Genomic DNA, 19,684 nt, shown 5'->3' with positions numbered 1-19,684 from the left:
TGCGTGGGAAGTCATGTCTGACAGATCTTTTAGAGTTTTTCGAAGACGTAACAAGAGGATAGATGAGGGTTGGACAGTGGACGTTGTCTGTATGGACTTTAGTAAGGCCTTTGACAAGGTCCCGCACGGCAGGCTAGTCATGAAGGTCGTATGGGATTCGGGGCGAGCTAGCTAATCGGAGTCAAAATTGGCTTGATGGTAGGAAGCAGAAGGTGATGTTTGAAGTTTGTTTCTCAGACTGGAGGCCTGTGACTCGTGATGTGCCACAGGGGATCTGTGCTGGGACCTTTGTTATTTGTCATTTACATAATTGATCTGGGTGTGAATGTACAAGGCATGATTAGTAAGTTTGCGGATGATACAAAATTAGGAGGTATCGTTGATAGTGAGGAAGGTTATCAAAAATTACAGAGGGATCTTGATCAGATGGAAGTGTGGGCTGAGGATTGGCAAATGCAGTTCAATACAAGTGTGAAGTGTTGCACTTTGGAAAGTCCAACCAAGGTAGGACTTGTACAGTAAATGGTAAGGTCCTGAGGAGTGTTGTGGAACAGAGGGACCTAGGAGTGCAAGTACACAGTTCGTTGAAAGCGGCATCACAGGTAGACAGGGTGGTGAAGAAGGCGTTTAACATGCTGGCTTTTTTTGGTCGAGGCATTGAGTATAGAAGTTGCGACGTTATGTTACAGTTGTATAAGTTGTTGGTGAGGCTGCACTTGGAGTATTGTGTGCGGTTTTGGTCACCCTGTTATAGGAAAGACATAGTTAAACTGGAAAGTGTGCAAAGAAGATTTATGAGGATGTTGTCAGGACGAGTAGGCCAGAGTTATAGGGAGAGTTTGGCCAAGATAGGATGTTATTTCTTGGAACGTATGAGAATGAGGGGTGACCTTACTGAGGCGTATAAAATCATGAGGGGCATAGATAGGATGAATGCATATTGTGTTTTTCCCAGGGATGGGGAATTGAAACTAGAGATCCTAGGTTTAAGGTGAGAGGGGAAAGATTTAAAAGGGACCTAAGGGGCAACTTTTTCATGCAGAGGGTGGTGCGTGTATGGAACGAGCTGCCAGAGGACGTGGTGAAGGCTGGTACAATGACAACATTTAAAAAGCATTTGGATGGGTACATGAATAGGAAAAGTTTAGAGGGATATGGGCCAAATGCTGGCAGATGAGACTAGATTTATTTAGGATATCTATTGGCATGGACATGTTGGACTGAAGGGTCCGTTTCCTTGCTGTATATCCCTACGACTCTATGACTAGGAGAGAATTGTTGTTGTGAATGGTAAATAGATCTGTTGTAATTTTGGACCAAGGGAACTGATGAAATCTTGTCAGTTTCTTTGCGTTGCTGTGTTTAGTGGTTCTCACATCTTGCATACCCTCACTGTTTTATTTTCTACCTTGTTGTTGATCTCAGGCCAATATGTAGTATCCTGTGCCAAGCATCATGTTCAATCTATTTTCACATGTCCTCTATGCAGCTATGACTCTGTCCTGGCAAAGGGCTTCAAGCACTTGTTTCCTTTCTAAAAATTACACTCCTTGAAATGGCTAGTTCATCCCTACTGGGCGTTTCTGGCACATCTTCTATTACTTTAGGCCATCCTTCTTTAATTATTTTCCACGGTGCCTTCAGCCATGAATCATTAGCTATTTCATTCTGAAGTTGGTTGGATTGTTACTGACCAAAGTTCATGAAAATATCCTTGAGAAGATCTTCCACATCAATGGCTGTATTGTCCACTTGTGAGCTTAGTGTAAACTCGGCATTCATATTTTGCTTTGGTAATTTTGCTCAGTATGAGTTTGTAGAAGATGTTGACGTTGTACCCAGGCATTTTCCCCACCAACTGTACTTTTACTAAAATTTGTTATATTTTGGGTAATGCACTTATTAGTTGTTTGTGCCAAATAGTTTCCAATGATTTATGATCAGTTTCTACAGTGAATTGCTTACGGAACAGATATGTTGGAAGAACTGGAATTGCCATCTTGCAAGATGTATACTTTTCATCCTTTTGAGATGCATTGATTTTGAGGAATGTTTTCTTCCTTGGGTCGTAGTACTGTGGATACCATTTTGTGCTGACAATTGTTTGAATGATTCATGAATTGATGGCCTTCTTGCTGTACATATGGGATGTCTTAAGCATTGTCTTAATGATGGTGCTTTATTGGAAAATTTTAATATGGACGGTACTAGGAGGTTTTAAAAGCCCAAGACATCTCAATGGGTCTTCGTCTTGGGGAATATGTATGTCATACAAACTTGTCTGAATACTGGACCTGCTGCTTCTCCAGCCCAATTCGGAACTGATTCATAAATTATATGGATCACATACCTGGCTGTTAAAACAATGACACAACAACTTGCATCCAGTACCCCTTTCATCCTCTTGGCTGGAGTTTGGGAGTGGGAGGAGGGTTAAAAGACTCTCTTCTGTGGCTTTCACACCCGTTGCACCATTCCAATTAATTTTCAGTGCACCTTTCACGTAGCTTTTATATCCTTTATGTAATTGAGTGTCCAGAACGGTAAAGTGTATTCTAACTGCAGCCTCATTTACATTGTCTAAAAGTTCAACATCTGCTATTGGATCTATTTTCTTAACTTACCCAGAAACCTATCAGTCAAGCAGGATGTAGCTTCTGTACAGGAAAAAAAAGGGCCTTTAAATGATTGCACATTCTAAGTGTGCTGTACGCAAAATATGCAAACGAAAAGCCTAATGCTCTTGCAGAACCTTTTTGATTTGTCTTGAGGTAGCCTGTGCAGTAATGACTAGTGGCAGAACTTGGGATTGCCGTCAACCCACAGAGCAAGTGCTCCTCCAAACTCCTGTTTAGCCTCCTGGATTACTGTTCTCACTGCCCACTTATCTGAAGTTGCTGCATGATACTGCATGTTTCATTGACAAACTATGATGCTACATTAGAGCCAATATATTGACAACTGTGGAACAATGTCTGTGGAATTTCTACAACAAAATGTCTGTTCCAAGATCATCATGTGGACTCAACTTTTAGTAAAAGTTTTAAAAATTATACTAAAATATCAATAGAAAAATTATGGCATTATCCTTTATGAAATTTATAAACTTTAGTGGACATGGAATGACAGCAGAATGATTTGTCTCTATTCAAAGATAAAGTATTCAGAAAGAGAACAATAAAAAGCTTATCTAATAAATATTCAGTTTTTAAAAATTCATTCTCAGAATGAGGGCATTGCTCCCAGCCGGCATTTATTGCTCATCCCTAATTGCACAGAGGGCAAATAAGAGTCAACAGCATTGCTGTGGGTCTGGAGTCACATGTAAGCTAGACCAGGTAAGGATGGTAGTTTCCTTCCCGAAACGATATTCGTGAAACAGGACGTTAGTCAACTCTATGAGTAGGATTATGACTCATCTTCCTATATTTTTTAAACAACTGCAAGTTACATGGAAATTTAAAAATATTTCAATAGCTGTGATTAATAAAATCTCTATTTCAAGAAGGTATAATTGCTTTTATTGTAATTGCATCTGACCTTCAAAATCCTACAAACAATGAGGCAGTAATTCTGTTTTGAACTATTTCTGTTCTCTGGTCATTTATCACAGTATTGCTGGGGTATGGATTGCACTGCAAATAAACTTAACCAAAAGCAAATAAGGAATGATGTAATGAAAAGTATATTTAAGATAAGCATTTTGTATATCTGATAGGAGGTTTTCTACAGAAACTTTCTTTTGACCCAAACAGTACTTATATTGACAGTACATTATGCCTACCATTAATATCATTAAATGGGCATCTCCTTTATTGCTGTGGAGCTAGTTGAGGTTACTGCCTTTGACTGAAAGAGTTTACTCGGAGAACTCAACAAGCACTATTGGTTGATGGGGGTTGAGGGGCTGTGAGCATTTGTCCATCTATATAATTATATTTTACCTTTTAAGGTAGATGTAACTTTATCAATAACTAATTTCTGTAGTGCATTGATTTCGTGTCTGGTATTGGAAGCATGTTTAAGAGGCAGTGTTAAATATGTCAATTAAAGATCACTTATTCTCAGCTAAAAATACTAATAGCAAATGATATACTAAACCAATGTTGCAGTTTAACATTTAAACCATTGAGTGTGGTACTACAGTTTCATCTTGGACTATAGAAGTGAATGCACAGCTCTCAATTTAGAGGAAAAAGCAGCCTACACTTTGAGAATATATTGAAGATCAACTTCCAGAATACATTTGGAATGACTGCCTTTCAAAAGGAGCTGAACTTTGAATTATTTTCTAACCTGGCCTAATATTGTTTTCCTTTTGCTTCTCTTTTTTTTCCAGGCAATTGTGTAATTAGGTAGGCTGAGGCATTGACTTCTTCATAGGCAGTTCCTTGTGATCAAGGATGACTTGCTTCCACAATAGAAATGAGTTCTCAGGTGACTTAAGAGTACAGTGCACAGCTTACAGTCTCTGTCAGAGTTGAGAAGATGGTGGTTGGATGATTAGGCGGGGGAACGTGCCAGAGTTGCCATATGCTGCTTTCTCTTTTGATGCTTGTTTCTTTTGGCGATGTGACTCAAGGTGTACAATTCCCATAAATGCTTTCCTTCTACTTCGGGCAGTCTTGAGCTGGGTGTTCCAGGTGTTGACAGCAAAATTGTATTTTTTCAAGGAAGCTTTGATGGTGCCCCTGAAGTATTTCCTTCACCTTCATTTGGCTTGCTTGCTGTGTTGACGCTCCGAATAGAGTGCTTGTTTTGGGAATCTCGCACGAAGCATGCAGACGGTATGGCCAGCTCAGCAGAGCTGATCGATTAGGATCAATGCATTGATGCTGGGGATGATCTGAGCAAGAACAGTGTCTTTGGCGCTCTGTTTCTGCCAATGAATTTATGGGATCTTATAGAGACATCATGGTAGTACTTCTCCAAGGTTTTTGAGGTTCCTTTGTGTCTCAGCCATATAGGGGGCCAGGTATCACTACTGCTCTGTAGTCTACAAGCTTGGTGCCGCTTTTGGGATCCTGGTCTTCAAACACTGTCTTTCTTCCTCGGGTGACCAAAGAAGGTGGGGGTGTAGATAGAAGCAGTCTGCACCATTGAATAATTAGGTGCATCAAATGGCCTTTTTTTTGTATGTTTGAACTGGCTAGTTCCCACTAAAACAATATAGGAAGTAATGATAAAACCCATTTACTTAGACTGAGGGTTTGCACTTGAGCTGTGAATAATAAAACATTGAAATTAGATTCAGTGTCAACATGCAAATATTTATTTCTATAATTCATATCACTTGATATTGAACAAATAGTGAAATAAAGTGTAAAAACGAAGTTTGAAAATAGAACGCATATTAAGTCTAATCATTGATCATCATCATTAGTAATGAGTCAAATTCTTTTGTCACTCGTCAAGTTCATTGTTGTTAGACCGGAGAGGGATCTTCATTGTTGTTAGACCGGTTGCTAGATTTGCGTACATAAGTGGACTTCAAAAGTGGCTGCTTTTGATGTAAGGAATATCCTGAGAGGATGAAGTTCAATATTAAAGCAAATTGTGTTTATTCTTTAATTTGCACCATTATAGGTACTTCCTCTCCTGAGAGAAGTGAATAGCTACACATGAAACTTCAGAGAGAAACCGTTTCTTTGATTCTGAAATATGTGATTTGAATTCTTTGGCAAATGCACTTACTGTGTAGAACTGTACTAATTATATCTCTTAGTGATCTTTTAAAGTACTTATTGTCTTGATTTATAGTTACCTTCAAACAGGGTGGAATGTTTGACATGGTGCATTATTTCAATGCAAACACTATGAATAGCGAAATTGTGATTTTAAGTATCAGAATAGGTGAAAATTCTAACTGTTCTATTATTTTCTCTTAATTTACATACAACATTTGTTTCGTTCTTTCACGGCTTAATAAGTTAAGAGACGGTAGTGTTGAGGTTAGTATATTAGCATGGATAGAACAAAAGAAAAACAAAAGAGTAGTAAGGCAGAGGAACAGGCCTATGCCGATCATCATGCCCTAACTAAACATTAAAAACAAATCTTCTGCCCTTATTCAGTCTGTATCCCTCTATTCCCTCCCAATTAATGTAACCATCCAGATGCCTCTTAAAGTCGCCAAAGTACCTGCTTCCACCACCTCCTCTGGCACAAGATTGGCCAGATGATAGAAGACAGAGAGTTGGGATAAAGGAGGCACTTTCAGGATGGCAAGCTCTAAGTGGTGTGCCACGGGGATCATTGCAGGGCCACATTTATTTACAATATATGTTAATCACTTGGATGAGAAAAGTGAATGTACATATGATAGCCCAGTTTTCAGATCAATCAAAAATAGTGGGAAGGCAAGTGCTGAGGATGACACGGAGCATGCAGAGTGATATTGACAGGTTCAGTGAAGGGAGTGAAGGGATAAAAATCTGACCAGTGGAATAAAATTCAGGAAAATGTGTGGTTATGCACTTTGACATAAAGAATAGAGGAGCAGAATATTATTTAAATGAATAAAGACTATTAAAAGCTGCAGAACCAAGGGATTTGAGACAAAAACAAAAATTGCTGGAAAAACTCAGCAGGTCTGGCAGCATCTGTGGAAAGAAAGCAGAGTTAATGTTTCATGTTCGTTGACCCTTTCTCAGAACTGACTTGGGAGTCCTTGTGCATAAATCATGAAAAAAAAAATAGCGTATAAGTTTAGTGGATAATAGGGAAGGCAAATGGGATGTTTTCCTTCATTTCGAAGGGTATGGAGTATAAAAGTAAGGAGGTCATGCTAAGACTATACAAGGCACTAGTGAGACTACAGTTGAAATACTATGAAGAGTTTCAATCCCCTTATTTAAGGAAAAATATACTGGCATTGGACAGTCTAGAGAAGGTTTACTATACTGAACACAGGTACAGAGGGATTTTAGTATGAGGAGAGGTTGAGTAGCGTGAGCCATTGCTCATAGGAATTTCAGAAGAATGAGAGGCAACTTAACTGAAACAATCAAAATTCTTGAGGAGAACTGACAAGAGAGATGTGGAAAGGTTATTTCTCTTTGTGGAAGAGTGAAGAACCAGGGGGCATAATCTCAGATTATCTAATTTACGATTATTTAATTTATTAATTTACAACAGAGATGTGGAGGAATTTCTTCTCTCAGAGAAGTAGTGAATCTGTGGAATATTTTACTACAAAGGGCTGAATCATTATGTTCAAGGCTAAGATAAACAGAGTTTTAATCAGTAAGGGAATTAAATGTAATGGGGAAAAAGCAGGTAAGTAGAGTTCAGAATTATCAGATTAGCCATGACCACATTCAGTGGCAGAGAAACTTGCTGGGCCAAATGGCCTACTTCTATTCATATCTCATGGGCTTATGGTTATTTGTAAAACATTCTTTATGTAAGTACTGTGAATCAACCTGTTCAAATTTGTTTTGATTCGTCTCCTGCACATTGGACATGAACTCAGACCTTCTAGCCCAGAAGCCGGGAGACACTACCACTGTGCCACAAAACCCACTTAAATAGTCATGAATCTTTAGTAGATATCTTCAGTCAACCTGTCTGGGCACACTATGAGACATGTCTGAGGCTGTTGGAACTATCCTTGTGCTATGAAGAGCTCTAAACAGTAAAATGAGACATACTAGTCTGACTGGTCTTATAAGTATTTTTAATCAACCATTTCAACTAGTTCATCATTGAAGCAGGTGGGATTTGATTCAGAGGAAACAGTCCCTATTCCGCAGCTACACTGGCACTATCCCCCACCTCTTCCTCCGCTACATCGATGACTGTATCTGCGCTGCCTTGTGCTCCCACGAGGAGCTTGAACAGTTCATCAACTTTACTAACACCTTTCGCCCCAACCTCAAGTTCACCTGGACCATCTCTGATACCTCTCTGTCCTTCCTGGACCTCTCTGTCTCCATCTCTGGTGACTGCCTTGAAACCGATATCTATTTCAAGCCCACTGACTCCCACAGCTACCTAGACTACACCTCCTCTCACCCACCTTCCTGCAAGAATGCAATCCCCTACTCCCAATTCCTCCACATCCGCCGTGTTTGCTTCCAAGATGGGGCGTTCCACTCCCAAACATCCCAGATGTTCTCTTATTTCAATGACTGCAACTTCACCCCTTCGGTGGTCGAAAATGCTCTTGACCACATCTCTTGTGTTTCCCACACCTCTGCCCTCATATCCCCTCCCTGCAACAAAACCAAAGACAGAATCCCCCTTGTCCTCACGTATCACCCCACTAACCTCCAGATTCAATGTACCATTCTCTGCCACTTCTGTCACCTGCAATCTGACCCCACTACCAAAGATATATTTCCCTCCTCACCCTTCTCTGCCTTCCGTAGGGACCACGCTCTCTGCGACTCCCTCGTCCACTCCACACTCTCCACTAGCCCCATCACCTTTCCTTGCAATCATAGGAAGTGCTATACCTGCCCCTACACACCCCCCGCCTCACCTCCATCCAAGGAACCAAAAAAACCTTTCATATCAGACAGAGGTTCACCTGCACATCTGCCAATGTGGTCTGCTGCATCCGCTGCTCCTGACGTGGCCTCCTCTACATTGGTGAGACCAAGCGGAGGCTCGGAGACCACTTTTATAGATCACCTGCGTTCTGTTCGCAACAAACAACACCTTTCAGTTGCAAACCATTTCAACTCCCCCCTCCCACTCCATGGGCAACATGTCCATCCTGGGTGTCCTCCAGTGTCACAATGATGCCACCCAGAAACTGGAGGAACAGCACCTCATATTCTACCCTACAACCCAATGGTCTCAATGTGGACTTTACCAGTTTCAAAGTCTCCCCATGCCCAGCCTCATCCCGTGACAAACCCTCCCTCTCATCCCCGCATCCTTGACCTGACACAATCTGTCCATCTTCTCTCCCACCTATCCGCTCCTCCCACCTCACTGACCAATCCCCACGACTGCCTACCTGCACTCACCTATCACCATCCCACCTACCTTCCCCAGCCCCACCCCTCCTCTCTCTGTTTATTTCAGAGCTTCCTTCCCCCTCCCCTATTTCTGAAGAAGGGTCCCAACCTGAAACGTCAACTTTCCTGCTCCTCTGATGCTGCCGAGCCTGCTGTGTTCCTCCAGCTCCACACTATGTTATTTCTGACTCAAATATCAGCAGTTCTTACTATCTCTGGGATTTGAATCCAATCCTGTTGGCCCACAGGTAGTGAAACTACCGTTGTGCCACCAAGAGCCCTTCGCTGTTGCTATATGGATATTTTCTAACCAATCTGTTCAGAGACAGCCCTGGATCTTTATGTAATTTGTGTTAAATTGACATTATTAGCTACCCTGTATACCTCCTATACTGTGAGAAGGCTCCAACTGCACTTCAAATTAGGCTCTTTATCTTTTCTGCAACAAAGTTAACTTTGATTTCTTGATGCAGCTTAACAACATGCCATTTAGTTACTCAGTGTTGCAGATGATTTTAAATGTTGAATGTTGCTACATGGTCATTAGTACCTGTAACTCATGCCTCATTCTCAAGCTTTCTAATTGATTTGCTGGATGTTTTACACATTGGATTAAAGAGAAGAATTAATTCCCTTTCAACCACCACAGCAGTTGTTCATTTAATTGTCATGGAAGCTCGAAAAATCCGAGTAATTCTGTGCAAGAAATGGGTTGAAGTGAGTTGAAATCTCGCTCAAAGTATTTTTGTTGCGACGTTCCACATGCTGTAGTGGTGATTGATTTCATATCCTTTCCCTCCATTTAAAAAAAACTTTAAAATCTAACCCTGATGATGAATATAATTTTTTTTTTGAATAATGATTGGGCAACCGTTCTTAAATGCGCTCCGAACTTTTTCAGGTGTCTCTTAATTTAACCATGCTGTTAGCTCATTTGTTTGCAAACTAAAATCTGAGAAATAAATAAATGTTGAAGCACCAAATTATGTATTATTCTTGCTCCTCAGTGAGAAATGTTTGTGAAGCACTGTTCATCATGAGACTGGCTCTTTTCAAGTGTTATTTTTAGAGTAAATATTTATATACTCTGTAATTATTCATTTGTAGCAATCTGCCGACAAGAAACCTAACTGGATCAAGTGACTATTGTAATATACGTAATTACAGAGAAGAAAGTATTGAAATTGATGAGCAAATGCGATGTTACAAGAGGATTGTAGATTTTGTTGTAAAGTCCTACTTCTGATTCCGAATTGCCCAAGAAAAGTTGATAATGAGCCTTCAGTAGATTTGGTGTAGGTGCACTTCTCATTGTTGTTGGGGAGGTCCAGAATTTTGACGCACTGATAGTGATAGAATGGCAATATCATTCAAAATCAGGATGGTTGTGTTCCCATGCATCTGCAACTTGTCTTTCTAGGTGATAGAAATCACATATCAGGAAGGTGGTGTTGAAGGAGCCTTGGCAAGTTGCTGTAGGGCATCTTGTATGCAGTACCCACTGCTGCCACTGTATCAACACTGAAGGGAGTCAGTGTTTTGGTGGTGGATGCAGTGTCAGTCAAGTGGGCTATATTGGCTTGGATATTGTGGACCTTCTTGAATATTGTGGAAACCTTGGTCATCCAGGCAAGTGAAGAGTATTCTGTCATATTCCTGATTTGAATCTTGGAAAGATTGGACAGGCTAGGGTAATTTCTTGCAAATGAAGAAAGTTGAAAGGTGACTTAATTGAGCTGTACAAAATAATGAGGGACTTGGATCGACTGGACAGGAAGGACTTGTTCCTCTTAATGGAGCAGTCAATTTCTATGGGATTTAAGGTGATTGTTAGCAATCAAGTACTCTCGAGGAAAAGCCTTATCACTCAAAGGATGGTGGGTGTCTGGTATAATTGATAATCAGAATGTTTCCTTGCCCCTGTCTGATCTAATGTCAAAAGTCTTCATGGAATCCAGAGTTACGTTGAGAACTCTCAGGGCAATCCCTTTCAGACTGGTATGCCAATGTGTAGCTACCTCTTGTCATCTTCCTGTTGATGGGACAAGACATTCACAAGAATATTGGTGAAAGTATCGGAAAGTTGGCTGTAAATTGTGATTCCTTTGTACATGACTATGTCAGGCTGTTGATATCTAATATGAGGGGTAATTTTGGCAAAACCCAATATGTTAGTAAGGGGGCTTTGCAGGGTCAGCAAGGCAGATATGACTAGTTCATTGCTCAGTTGTTTGACTGAATTCATTTCTTTTGACTTTTCTCTAGTAGTTTGGTACAACTGGATGGTTCATCAGGCCATTTCATGGGTAATTAAGAGCCAACTGTGTTTGCATCTGGGAGTCACATGTGGGCTAGACCAGCTAAGAACAGTAGAACTCCTTCCCTAAAGAAAATTAGTCAACAAGATTTTTTTTTTAAAATGACTGTCAATTATAGTTTAATGTGGATCCTTTCATTCAAGACTTATTAATAATAAATCAATTATTTATTTAAATTCTGCAGTGTCCTGAACATTAGCTTGGCCCTCTGGATTACTCGTCCGGTAACATTGCCTTTATGCCATATTCCCCTAGTGTTTCAGCTTAATGATGGGAACTGCTGTAAGTAGCTCTCCACCTTTAGAATCATTGTAAGGTAGAGGGGAAAATGTTATTCATGCAGGAATTGAGGGGCAGTGAAAAAATCTGTTGCAGAATTGGATGATAATAAATGTTCCTTTTATGTGCTAATCTGCCGTTATGCAATTCCAATGCTTCTGAGAGTGATGGCTATTTACTCTATCCAATGCCAGGATTTATTTTCTAAGAGAAGGGTACCAAAACTATTCACACATGTAGTGTGATCTAATTTGCAACTTTAGTATGGAAAATGGTCAGCCTTTTTCCAATTTATGAACTGACTTCGGTGCGCCAGCTTGAAAACCTTAGAATAATTTATGCATGGTGCATGGAATAACAAGTTCACTGTGAATGCCTTCTAGTGTTTGTCTTTTCATATTCACAGCTTTGTGAACTGAGATTAGAATATTTTCTTGGAATAGAATATACTAATAAGAATATTGGGGTAGACAGCTGTACCTGTACACCTATGGACTGAGGTGATCAACTTTAAATTTGGAGTGGATAAGTATTCAATGCATTGAAAACTTAAAACATCAACAGACAGCTGGGATTGGAATGTTATGTGATAGAATGTACTCTTACTATTGCATATTTTTAAACTTTGTGTGATTTAACCACTTTGTCACCAGAGGTTATACCTTATGCATTGGGGATTTCATTTTTGAATAAATACATTTTCTCATCAACGATGTTGAGAAATGGATCCATTCATGGTTGCTGAAAATTACAACTTTTATTCCATTATTCAGGACTGACTTCACAATAAACTCAAAATCTTTCGTAGAGGGAACCCTCACCCTCTCCCACCTTGGGACTGATATTTCACAACCAACGCAGACTATCTGAAACACTTGACATACCTGGCCCCTTGATACCTTTATGCACTGGCACCCTGCCCTGCCAGAATTTTAACCTCACCTTTGCTTTATCTGCTTGCCATTTGAAAGCAGCTATCAAGGTGACCAGTAAATTTTGGAATATGGCAGCTGACTCCCTTAGAATATAACACTGTAAGATGTAGGAGCAGAAGTAAGTCATTTGGCCCATTAAGTGTGCTCACCATTCAGTGAGATCACAGCTGATCTGATAATCCTCAACTCCACTTTCTTTACTTTAGATATGAAAAGTCTGTCTAGCTCAACCTTGAATGTTATTAATAACCCAGCTCTACATCCCTCTGCAGTAAAAAATTCCACAGATTCTCTATCCTCTGAGAGAAGAAATGCTTCCTCACCTTTATCTTAAGTGAGGACCCCTTAGCCTGAGATTATGCCCTCTAGTCCTAGACTCTCCCACAAAGAGAAACAAGTTCTCTGCATCTCCCCTGTCAAGTCTCCTAAGTATCTTGTATATTTCAATAAGGTCTGTTTTCATTCTTCAAATCACAGAGTGCAAGCCCAACCTACTCAAACCCCCACCCCGATATGAAAATCCTTTTATACCTGCGATTAACTTTGTGATTCTTCTCAGAAATCTCTCCAATGCTAGGATATCTTTTCTTAGATAGGGGCACCAAAACTATTCACTCTTGTCGTGTGGTCTAATTAGTGTTTTGTACAGTTTCAGCAAGACTTCTGAATTTTTATATAATATTCCCTTTGCTTGATTATTCTGTACTGTGAGGGATCTGGAAGTACGACTCAGCCTTTCTGAAGGAACTTTGATTGGAATTTTCTGTCAGAAATGCAAAGCTTTTTATTGCATAAAAACAAGGAGTAGAGTGGGAATCTGCACAGAAATGAGACTGAGCCCAGTTTTTCAAGCAATGTATTTGTTGTTTTACTTTTGTCTTGGATCTGTAATTTGTCTGTTTATGACCACATCTTTAATGGTTTCTTTAATTTTAGTAGCAGTTATTTAATTTCTCATTTGAATGTAGTGGTTGTTTTTATTGAAGATTCCTCATTTCCTATGGACATGAACTTAAAGGGGGATTAATTCAAACATAAAGGGAGGTAATTGTTGCTTGTCCTTTGATTTAAGAATGTCATCTACTCAGTTGCAGTTTTCAGTCATGGGTGTTAGTGTGATTAACAGGCTAAGACTGAACTAATAGATCTTTGTGCACTTGGGTCTATGTGTTCCACAAGGTAGTGGGATCTAGAGTGCATGATTTGATTCATTTATTTCATTTTTCTGCCACTGCTGTGCCTCCTCATTTAACATGCTGTGCCTCCTCATTTACCATTCTGCCTCAGCATGATGCACTTCAGTGACAAAGAATCAGCAACCATTTCAAGTCATGCTAAAATACCTGGATTTGAAATGTGCACAGATGAGCAATGTTAGAAGTGCATTGTTTTTCCACCTGCATTCCAAATAAAATGGCACAATTGATGCTAAATGGTGATGTTAATAGTTCGTTAACTTTGCAACCCCACTGCCCTGGCTGGCATTACTTTCATACTGTGGCATGTTGATCACCTGTTAGTTATTGATGCCTTTTTATACACAGCATCTATTTTTACCATTATGTCATCTGGCACTGTGGTGCATCTATTTATCTAAATAGTGCACATAACCTCTTGTGATATTTTGTGCCATTATAATAATTAGATGTTAAAGGTTGCTGATCTGGAACACCGTTTTCGTAGCCACCTTCTTTCTTTTATTTATGTTCTGTTGTATTACCTTGTGGTTTGCTTTGTTAGATCTAATTGATAAATGCACAATATGATAGCACTCAAACTCTTATAGTCAATTTACTGCGTAAATATTATGCTTTAGATTTTGAGCATTTTCTCATTGTAGGAAACCACTGTTTTCAAGGAATAGAGGGATAAAGAACATGTGCAAGCAGATGGGATTAGTATAGAATAGCATCATGGTCAGCATAGGAGTGGTGGCCTGAAGGGCTCGTTCCTGTGTTGTTCTGCTGTATTTTCTCCTCCTTGCCTAAGCTTCCACTGCTTCAACTTTTGAATAAAACAAAATCTGTTCCTTTGCATGCTCAACCTCCATATCATGCACAAAGTGGTCGTAGCAATAGTTGATATATTTTCCTTGTTAAAATTCAGCCCGGTTGTCATAGCCACCTTCGCTCAACAACAGCTTATATTTATATAGCACCTTTTGTCAAATAAAATATTCCAAGATGCCTCACAGGAGCATTATGAAACAAAATAGGACATAGAGTCCCCTAAGGAAATACTTGGACAGATGACCAAGTGCTTGGTCAAAGTGGTAGGTTTTAAGGAGTCCTTTAAAGGAAGGAAGTGTAGTTGAGAGACAGATCAATGTAGGGAGGGAATTCCAACCTTAAGGCCCAGGCATCAAAAACACATCGATCACTGGTGAAGTGATAACAAACAGTGAAGCTCAAGAGGCCAGAATTAAATGAACACAGGTCTATTTGTGATATTCAGTGGATGTTGGTACCTAAGTGCTTGTGGAGGGAAGCTTTTTGATCGTTAAATTAACTAAATCATGAGCTAAGTTGATTTAAATAACTTGTTAATCATGAGCTTTATTTTTAAACACTGCTGCAATTAGTGGATGTGATAGGTGCAACGAGTGTGATCAGTTAAAAGTAGTTGCAGTTTATTGGGTTTTCTTCAAATACCTTTGCTAGTAGCTGCTGACAGATTCCAGTGGTCAGTTCACATCAATGCTTCTGATTTGAGCCAGTGTTTACTGTGGAGAAGGATATGGACGCTAAAGAACTTGGGGAAGTAAATAGCAACATCTTGAAAAATGTCCATATTACAGAGGAGGAGGTGCTGGACATCTTCAAACGCATAAAGTTGGATAAATCCTCAGGACCTGATCAGGTGTACCCTAGAACTTTGTGGGAAGCCACAGGTGAGGTGCCAGATGACTGGAGGTTGGCTGACGTGATGTCACTGTTTAAGAAAGGTGGTAAGGAAAAGCCGGGGAACGATAGACTGTTGAGCCTGATGTCAGTGGTGGGCAAGTTGTTGGAAGGGATCACGAGGGACAAAATTTGTATGTATTTGAAAAGGCAAGGACTGATTTGGGATAGTCAACGTGGCTTTGTGTGTGGGAAATCATGTCTCACGAACTTAATTGAATTTTTTGAAGAAGTAACAAAGAGGGGATTGATGAAGGCAGAATGGTGGACATGATCTGTGTGGACTTCAGTAAGGTGTTTGACGAGGTTCGGCATGGTAGACTGGTTAGCAAGGTTAGATCACATGGAATACAGGGAGAACTAGCCATTTAGATACAAAACTGACTCGAAGGTAGGAGACAGAGGGTGCGATGGAGGGTTGCTTTTCAGACTGGACGCCTGTGACCAACAGTGTGCCACAAAGATTGGTGCTGGATCCCCTGTTTTTTTGTCATTTATATGAATGATTTGTGTGTGAACATAGGGGGTACATTTGGTAAGTTTGCAGATGATGCCACATTGGAGGTGTAGTGGACAGGGAAGATGGTTACCTCAGAGTACAGTGGGACCTTGGTCAGATGGTCCAATGGGCCAAGGAGTGGCAGATGGAGTTTAATTTAGATAAATGTGATCTGCTACACTTTGGAAAGGCAAATCAGGGCAGAACTTATACACTTAATGGTAAGGTCCTGGAGAGTGTTGCTGAACAAAGAGACCTTGGAGTGCAAGCTCATAGTTCCTTGAAAGGGGAGTAGACAGGATAGTGAAGAAGGTGTCTGGTATGCTTGCCTTTATTGGTCAGTGCATAGAGCTGTGAGATCATGTTGTGGCCGTACAGGACATTGGTTAGGCCCCTTCTGCAATACTGTGTTCAATTCTGGGCTCCCTGCTATAGGAAGGATGTTGTGAAACTTGAAAGGGTACAGAAAAGATTTACAAGGATGTTGCCAGGTGTGGAGAGTTTGAGCTGTAGGGAGAGGCTGAATAGGCTGGGGCTATTTTCCATGGAGCGTCAGTGGCTGAGGGTTGACCTTTCAGAAGTTTATAAAGTCATGAGGGGCATAAATAGGGTAAATCGCCAAAGTCTTTTTCCCAGAGTCCAAAAGTGGAGGGCATAAGTTTAAGGTGAGCGGGGAGAGATTTCAAAGGGATCCAAGGGCAACATTTTCACACAGAGGGTGGTGTGTGTATGGAATGAGCTGCCTGAGGAAGTGGTGGAGGCTGGTATAATTACAACATTTAAAAGGCATCTAGATGGGTATATGGATAGGAAGGATTTAGAAGGATATGGGCCAAATGCTGGCAAATGGGACTGGATTCATTTAGGATGTCTGGTTGGCATGGATGAGTTGGACTGAAGGGTCTGTTTCCATCCTGTACAGATCTATGACTATGGCTCAGACCTAGTCCAGAGTTTTACATGCTCTCATTGGTGGGTTTGCGAGCAGGAAGCTGTAAATTCCCTGAGATGGCATTCCTACCTCCCTGACCACTCGACAACTTTATAGTGGGACAGACAAGCCCTTGGCAAGTCAGCCTGTCCTTGCCTCAGTGGAGGGCCAATTAATTGTGGTCATTAACACATTTGTCAACAGACTTTGTGCCATTTAGCAACAAATGCATAGTGTTAAGCTACAAATCCAGGTTATGTTTTTTGACTTAATAGCAAACTAGTAGACAAGTAACCTTATGGCCAAAAGTAGTTAATTTCTTAGAAAACTTAATGTGAAACTGGCAGTATCTTGATCACAGTTATTTGCCTCTGCCATTAACTTGTGTGCCATTAAGCTCGTATTATGAAGAATACTCTTGTTTATAATGTTTAACAGAACTGGTGTTCTCTTCAGGTATTGTTATGGTATGGTATGGTATTTCACAATTCATGTGATGCTTGTTTCTTGTGGTATATCTACAAAGTTGCTGAACTGAATGAGTTTCTCATGGTTTAGAAGTGTTGGATCATAAATCTGTATTCTATTGTATTATTGCTGTATGTGGAGATCCCGCAGAGAAGTATGAATTGTCCGAGTATTGTTAATGTCTTCAAAATAAACTTAAAATAATATAATCATAGAATTCCTATAGAGTGGAAGCAGGCCATTTGGCCCATCGAGTCCCATACCCACCCACCAAAGAGCATCCCTCCCAGACCCACCCCACCATGCTATCCTTGTAACCCTGTGTTTCCCATGGCTAATCCACCTAGCCTGCACACCCCGGACACTATGGGCAGTTTAGCACGGCCAATCCACCTGCACATCTTTGGAATGTGTGAGGAAACCAGAGCACCTGGAGGGCACCCATGCAGCCAGGGGGAGAATATGCAAACTCCACATAAACAGTCATCTGAGGGTGGAATCGAACCCAGGTTCGTGGCACAATGAGGCAATAGTACTAACCACTGTGTCGCCTCAATAACTGAGTCACTGCAGGAATACAATAATATAATTGCATACAAGTGAATTAAAGGTGTATTGAATTGTGGATAAAGCAACCCAAGGGCCGTGAAAAGACTGAATATGCACCTTCCAATATTTGCACACAGTTTCAAGCAGTAGCTCCTTAGCTCAGTAATCATATTTGCTGTTTAATGCCGGGTTAATAACTAATGTAGTTTTCTGTAAAAGCCAATTGATGGATGAGTAGTTATTCTTGAAATGTTTATAGCTTCTTAGTGTCATTAATTGTAACAATGTTCTATCTAGTTTAAATCTTACCAGAAAGAAAAGCACATATAGTGGTCCTGAAAAGTTAAAATTCTAATTGTGCAATTTCAGTGATTTTTTTTTTTAAAAGAATTCCACATTTTTAACAGATGTTTTTGGTTTTTATAGGTCTTATTTTTATTTTAAGTTGCATGTATTTCTTGATCTGAAACCTTGGTACATTAAAACGTAGAAAATTCCATAAAGTCTTCATGGTGGTGCCCTCAAAAAGAAAGGTAAGCTCAAGGACCCGTGAGGAGGGATGAGTTAAAGGGGGAATTTAAACAAGATGTTAAAGGTGGAAAGGGAGTTGTAGAGGCAGAGATGTTTTTGGAGGGAATTGTAAAGTGTGGTGCCTATGGACAACAATGGTGGGGCAAAGGAGGTGAAGGTTAAAGAAAAGGTTAACAAAATGGAGAGTTTGGGATTGTAGGACCTTTGCAGAATATGAGTTTATTATGAGTTATTTATTGTCACATGTATCTAGATAGATGAAGTGAAAAGTGTTTTGTTGCCACAGTCTGGTGCCATTTTGAGTTACAGAAAGAATTGAAAAAAATAGATACATCTTCTGTGTAAGGGGTCTTCACACGCCAGGGTGTCTGAGATCTCTGAAAGATGTCCCGGGCCTCAAGGAGACCCCGCGCTTCAGGCCTACAGCATCACCTCAATCACAGCGAGCTGCTGCCGCTGCCAAGAGTCCCTTCTCCAGGCACCATCACCATACTACAGCAATAGTAAGGGATGAAGCTATGAAGAAGTGATGATGGAAATGTTAAATTTGGGTCTTGAGGGAGTGAACATTGGATAGTACTTGGTGAAGCAGGGAACATGAGCAATGGAGTTCTGGTTGGGCCAAAGTTAATGGAAGATGGGAGACTGACAGGGATAGTATTGGTTATATCGAGTCCAGAGGTAGGCTGGGAAGCATGATGATTTCAGGAACAAATGGATTAGATGGTGGCAAAGGATATTGAACGTATGGAATTTAGAAGGTCTTTGTTGATTTGAGAAGTGAAAATACGTTCAAGAACTTTGAAGGGAAATAAGAGATTTGAAGTGGGATGAAATTTGAAGAGCTGGAGGGGTTAAAAGTGAGTTTTTTTTTGAGACTGTTTGAGCCGCTATTGTACAGTCATTAAAAAAACACTTTTTAATCAACCTGTTCAGAAATGTCATTCATGTCGGTGGAGAAGATGTGATTTGAATCTGCACCTCCAGGCCCAGTGATACTGGGACATTGTCAGGCTCCTGTGGTGCAGTGGTAGTGACATAAAATTAAATGGGCAATATGATACACCCAACAACTTTATAAACAGGAAGTGAATACCCTAAACCTAGAGTGACTGTGAGTAATGCAACTACCATGCATCATAAATGATGTCACAATGCCCTTAATACTGGAGTCAACCTCGCATCTGGCTACTGATCCTGCAAGCATTGGGGCCTAAACAAAAACAAAGTTGCTGGAAAAGCTCAGCAGGTCTGGCAGCATCTGTGGAGGAGAAAACAGAGTTAACGTTTCGGGTCCGGTGACCC

General features: G+C 40.4%; 1 protein-coding gene across 1 annotated transcript in view; it reads left to right on the top strand.

Annotated features, from left to right (window-relative positions):
* LOC109931073 (NADP-dependent malic enzyme-like) overlaps positions 1–19,684 on the top strand; it is a 169,560-nt gene that overhangs the window by 3,662 nt on the left and 146,214 nt on the right. The gene's annotated exons all lie outside the window — the stretch shown is intronic.

The sequence above is a fragment of the Rhincodon typus genome, chromosome 6 (assembly GCF_021869965.1).
Source record: "Rhincodon typus isolate 14 chromosome 6, sRhiTyp1.1, whole genome shotgun sequence".
Lineage (NCBI taxonomy): Eukaryota > Metazoa > Chordata > Chondrichthyes > Orectolobiformes > Rhincodontidae > Rhincodon > Rhincodon typus.
This window is presented reverse-complemented; position numbering and strand designations above follow the sequence as displayed.